The sequence below is a fragment of the Enoplosus armatus genome, chromosome 17 (assembly GCF_043641665.1).
Source record: "Enoplosus armatus isolate fEnoArm2 chromosome 17, fEnoArm2.hap1, whole genome shotgun sequence".
Taxonomy (NCBI): Eukaryota; Metazoa; Chordata; class Actinopteri; order Centrarchiformes; family Enoplosidae; genus Enoplosus; species Enoplosus armatus.
Window position 1 is genome coordinate 13,251,127 of NC_092196.1, and position 6,298 is coordinate 13,257,424.

Consider the following 6,298-nt stretch of genomic DNA (forward strand, 5'->3'; position numbering starts at 1 on the left):
AGGTGAACAGTAATGAGCATGGTAATGAGATGCAGCCACTGGTACAATATGTTGGCTCCTGCTTTTATTTACAGTGTGAGGCTTCTTTAATTGTAGTGGTGAAAGTTGAATTCACACCTGAGTCAGAATCACCACACTAACTGTAATTAACGTGCAGGGATTTATGTTGGTGTCTTGTGCAGAAACATATTTTAACTCACTTAATTACCAACAAGTGCAGGCCCATATGGCACTTGAATAAATAAACTTCTTTTCTTTGGTGCAATGGCATGGTGGTAAGGCACAATACAGCTCAGTAAACGACTAAAGCACAGACGTAAATAACTCATTATGTGAACCCATGCTGCATGACATACAGATGGTTATAGCTGCAGAGACTCCAACAGTGCAGTAGAGCTGTATAGCATGAGAGAGTGGTACTGGGTGGGATGTAATACATGGGAAGATGCATAGGGGTTGGCAGTGGATACCAACGTTTCTAAATTTGGAAAAATGTAACCATGAAAGAGCAATTAGCAGCATGAGTCAGGTTACAATCAGCTACTTATATGTTGAGGAAAGTAACAACTCATTGGAAGAGCCTGCTGGAGGGGAAAGTTGACACCAGTGCTAATGTGCTGCTATCATGTCTCAAAGTGTCTTTAAACAGTGTAAAACCCTCCTGCTGCAGTCTAAACCCTGGCATTAGGTATGGGTGGCTGCTGACAGACAACACATGGAAAATGGATGCAAATACAATGTTTATCAAACGTATTTTGATGTAGAAAATACAGTGATTTGTAGTTCATTTTTTTAATGGATTTTCTGAAACTTTGTGTGAAGATATATTGTTCCCATTTCAGTGGATTGGGAATGAGTTGTAGAATTGGTGACCAGGGCAACAGCTGTTGTGCAGGATCATCTTGTTGTGCTGTTGCCTGTAACTGAGGAAACATGCAGCTGTATCAGTTTCTGTGTGATGACGTTACATCTGGCTCTGACTCATACTGCTTCTCCTGTTACTGTATGAGACTGTTTACTTTTCTGTTCATTTTTTTAAAGAAAATGTTTTATGCCTCCAGAGCTGCCCACACCACATCTGAATTAGATCTGTAAATGCATCCTATCTTTTCTTTAGCTACGGTGAGATTCCAAGTCTTATTTACAAGGCAAATACAACATACAGTCACAGACAGAACAGACTGCTACAGTACCAACGTGCAGTAATGCAAATAGCAAGTCTTGGGTCATCAGCCAAATAAAATGAAATAAAAGTCCATTTGGAAAAAAGGCTCCACTGGCAGATAAAAGGGAAGATGAAAATATGTCAAATGCATTTTGCCCTGAGGAAGACTTGTTTTTCTCTGCGTGGAGTTCAGAGCAGTTTGCTTGCAAGCTAAACCATCTCCATATCATGTGGCTACCGCTATAATTATTTGGATGTTTTGATGCACCTCCACGGCCAGACTGCCAAGAGAGTGCGCTCTGAGTCTGAACACTCTGAGTAGGTGACACTTGAAATACACTGTATGAATATGAATTCCTATCTGTGCTCTGCATTTACAAACAGTTGGATTTGGTGCCAGAAAACTCTCCGGTGATTGCGGTGCCAATCACTCTCAGTGTTTGAACCGAGGGGCCAGCGTGAAAAACAGGAATGACGTGAATAAAAGCACCTCTGTCTTTGTCTCTTTAATTCACACTACATGTATCGAGCCTCCTTACCTGCCGTTCATTTATTCTTGTTATCTCGGTGCAGACAAAACATGTCACACTAACAACTCACATTGATGCCAGTGTGAACTTGTACCCTAAGGAGTAGTTAGGCCACAAAGACCACTAAAGTCTTCTTTTTCAATACTTCCTGTTTGCAGTCGGGCCTATTCCTGTTCCGAGTCTAATTAAACTCCGCTACAGTATGTGAGTGTGTAAAATATTGTGCCGACACTGCTGGGGTTTGGTTCCTGTAGTGGATTTACTTTAACAGTTGTGGTAGCTTAAAGTGCTTTGGATGAAAGCCACCACCAATTGGGAAACGGTTAAAATGATACAACACTTCCCTACACAGACAATGAAGCTGAACCATTAGGTGGCAGTCCAGCACTTTTCTGCACGGCTGAGAACCTCATGCTTCTACGCTGTCCACTGGTGTCCTCTGGTTGTGTATCTGTGGAGAACAAAAACTAAACCCATCATTGCACAGAGCTCCTTTGTGCATAACACTGTCCATAAAGTAAGATATAATCTTAATGAACTGTGGCTTATAGATCAGATCCACTGCTCTCCTGGGCCTTTCATCAGGAGGAGTCTCTGGGGTCGGCCATTTGGGCATTGATGTTACAGGAAATACATATCAAAGAGGACTTTGAAGTCAAGCAACTTAGACTGCACAGTAAACCTAAAAGTGGGCAGTGAAGGAATAAAGTCATGTACTGTAGTGAGTCTCAAGGTCAGCAGTATTCCAACGACTCTATTATGTTGTACAGAACATAAAAAAAAAAAAAAACCTGCTGAATTTCAAATCATGGGCCGAATATCCTTTAGGAGCAGGTGATACTCCAACCTTGACTTCAGTGGGCTGCCACGTTTCACCTGGAGCTCACCGGAGCTGCCTTGAGAATAATGTCACACCCCTGACTTGAATTACAGAAAAGTCCAATTGGACTTTCCGATAAACCTGCTTTTTTTTTTTTTTTTCATGAAACCTCTCCCATGATGCCAAGAGTGTAGAATAAGAAATGCATGAGATGCCTTGGCACGCCCAGACACAACTTGGCTATGTGCAGTGGTTTGCAGATGGTGTTTTCATGAGGGAAAAAAAAGAAAGAAAAAAAGCACTCTTCACTCTCCTTGTAGTTATATAGTTGTTGCTTCTTCCTCATCATGTGCTCAAGAGTCCTCAACGAGCGCTGGATTTACCTCCTGATTGACTGTCTCCATAACAATCATAGGGATGATTGGTTCATTTAAAAGCGTTTTGAAGAGCCTCATGTCCTATCTACTACTTCCTATACTACTGGGCTCCTTCCGAGCCGAATGTGGGAATATGTTGTATTGGACTTTTCCTCCTTCGTGGTTATTGCTTTTTTGGATTTGTGACTCAAATCCCCTTGCTCTATTTTGAGTGATTTATACATATGAATGAAGATTTATGCCTGAGAGCTCAATGTGCCCGTATTATCCAATCAAACTGGGCTGCTCAGTGGCTCCTGAGATTGCATTAAAGTGTAATATCAATGCAGCAATCCTCGGGATATTGCCACTTTGAAATACCCAGGGTCCCTCTGATGCTATAGCCGCACGTTATGATCAAGGGGATTTGTCTATTTAGGTAATGTTTCATGTAGGAGATTGCTTGGGTAAATTAATGAAAAGTTGCCTACCATGTTTGATTTATTTTATCAGTGACTGGATGAAGAAATGAAATGTCAGAGCCGTGCAGATGACCTAAAAATAAACAAATAAAAGCAAGGGAGACAACCAGACTACAATCTGTCTCTGTCTGTGCAGTAAATTAAATCCCAGGAACTTATACTTATCATTTAAGTGTCACTGTTGAAAAAGAAACTTCATTTATGTATTTTAATCTCACCTGAGGTTTCTTTAGACACATTGTTCCAATTACTTGCAAAATTGGACATGGACAACTATCTCCAAACAGTGAACAAAAAATAACCAAGGCTCAGCAAACAGTGTGTGTGGAGCTGCTCTACTGCTCTACTGAAGCTAAATGTAAACACGTCTGTGTACTCTCAGAACTCTTAGAAAACGGTGCAAAGAAAAAGAGGAAGTAAAGTCTCCAGTAGTGTTACAGCTTTGCAATGTGCTCTGCGGGAGACGAGGTCATGTTCTCATGTGCTGATGAAGGACAGTCTGTGGCCAAAACAAGTACACTTCTTTATTATTGTTCCATCACAAACAGTTAATGAGCATCTCTTCCTCCACTGACGTACTGACACACCCATGTCGACTGTCTATTCTGTTGTGCTTGGCTTTTGAGCTCTGTGTGTGGGCAGGCATTTAAAATGAAAGACTCTATGTGAGACAGCAGCTTTGATGTCATGATTATACTATTATTTTATACAGGTGCCCAGTGCTATAAGGGCTGTTTCATACAGTAGTGATTTTTGTGAGGAGAAAGAGCTAAACTGACATTGGCACATTTGTCCCCTTTTTCATCCCCCTGCAGGAAAATGGCTTTCTTAGCCTGCAATCTATCCAATTACAGATTTACAGCAGTGCAAAGTCGACCATATGATACAGCCTAAGTCTATTTTTCAGCCTTTGGAGCAAATCCAATCATTCCAAATGGTTGCTGATGGTAATAATTGCAACAGCATTGTATTGATCTAGTGGGTCCATGGAGTGGAAACAAACAAAGCACATGAAGAAAAGGAGAGTGTGCTACTTGTGTGCAATAATATTTGGTTTGTTTATCTGGCCTTTGTGAAGATGTAATAGTGAGGTATTATGATAAAGTACAGGCGTTAGATTTTACTGGCTGCTAGTGAAGAAAATGTTCCCTCTGATGCCTAACCCTAATTCACTCTTTGAATGTTGTAAAGGTAAAGGATTACTGTGCTTTCTAAAATCAAAAGGACCTGTCAGAGTGACACAGTCTTACTCCCGTATGTGCAGTTGATGGATCTCAGAAAGTTTCATGCATTTGTTTGCACTGCCTACGCATAACACAATTATTTACCAAACTATGTATGTAAGTAAAATTAGGTTATAAAATGAACACCAAAAGTAAGTAATCCTGAGTAGCTAAAACAAGTTAGGAATAAATGAGAAACCAAACAGAGCTCGTTCAGGCAGACAACTCCTGTCTGAAGTGCTACACTGACACAACACACTCTGTTTACTGCAAATAGGCTTTTTAATGTACACTTCATTTGAAATTATTTTATTTAATCAAATTATTATTTGTTTTCTATCTCTACTGTATATAATAGCTACATGGGAACAGCTCAGATAAGTCACCCTTTATAAAGGGTTTATGAGCATTGATTAATGGCTTTATCAATAGTATTATAATAATAACTAGGTATGTTTAGCTAATTCATCAAGAAGACGCCTCCATGGACTGTTTGACACTTACCTTCTGGAAAAGAGCTGCAGGGCATCCAGACCAACATATATAAACAGCTTATTAACATTCACAATTCAGATCACTGTAAGAACCCTTTATTAATGATTTATCAACATTTATAATTATTTTAGTTATACGTTTTGGTTATTCTTATTAATGGATTATAAATGATCTATAAAACATAAATAAATAATTCATCAACAATTAATAAAGCCATTAAGTAATTCATTACCCATTATAAAGGGTGACTGCTATTTGTTTAACTTTGCTCATACTTATTTAGCTTAATATCTTTGTTCAGCTTCATGTCTGTATCTCAGATATATTGAGCGATACTGCGAGCAGGAGTCAAATCCCTTGAATGTGACGACATTCTTAGCCAATAAAGTCTCTGAGTCTGGTTCTTTAACTGTGGCGGCATCACTGCTCACTTCAGTGCTGCTGAAACACTGCTGCAAACACTTACAGCTTTGCATAGGCAAGCTCACGTATCAACAGTCTGATTATGTCACTTAAAGATATTTGAGTTCACGCTGCACTCCCTGCTGCTGCAGTTGGGTTGGTCATCATATCAGCTGCAGGTCTCTAATGCACTTTAAGCCTGAAGAGGTCACAGAGTTTGTGTACTTACATATCAGAAAGCTATAAGCTAGGCTAACAAGCCAGGTTTTATTCCTTTCTGCAGCCATCTACCAGTGTGCATTATAATACTTTATATAGCAATGAAATATGATGTTTGAGGGAGATTCTTCAAACATGGGGTATTCCTCGCTTTCTCGTAGAGGGTTATATTGTATGTGCACCCACCCCCCCGCCGTTCACATAATTATTGCCTTCTATTACCGGCTTCAAACTCAAAATAGCTTTTGTCACTAGTGGATAGGTAGTCAAATTCACCTTCTCTCCATGCACTTCATATTCAGCTAAGCATTTGGAGAAATATTTCAGTGCAAAGCAATATGTGACAGCTTGCTTTACTATTCTTCTCTATCATAATTACATCTTAAGTACTGAGCTCCTGTTCTACAGTTTAAGCTGCTGCTGCTGCTCTCAGCTGCATTGCAAACCTTAAGCTTATATCCATGAACTGATGGTCATCTGCTGCTTATCAATGCTACAGAACATTTCACAGAGAGATTATTTGCTCCGAGCTGTGAAGTTTAATATGCTTAAGTTAATAATTATCTGCTGCATAGCTGACGTGTCTCTGCCTAATGCTGCATGTCA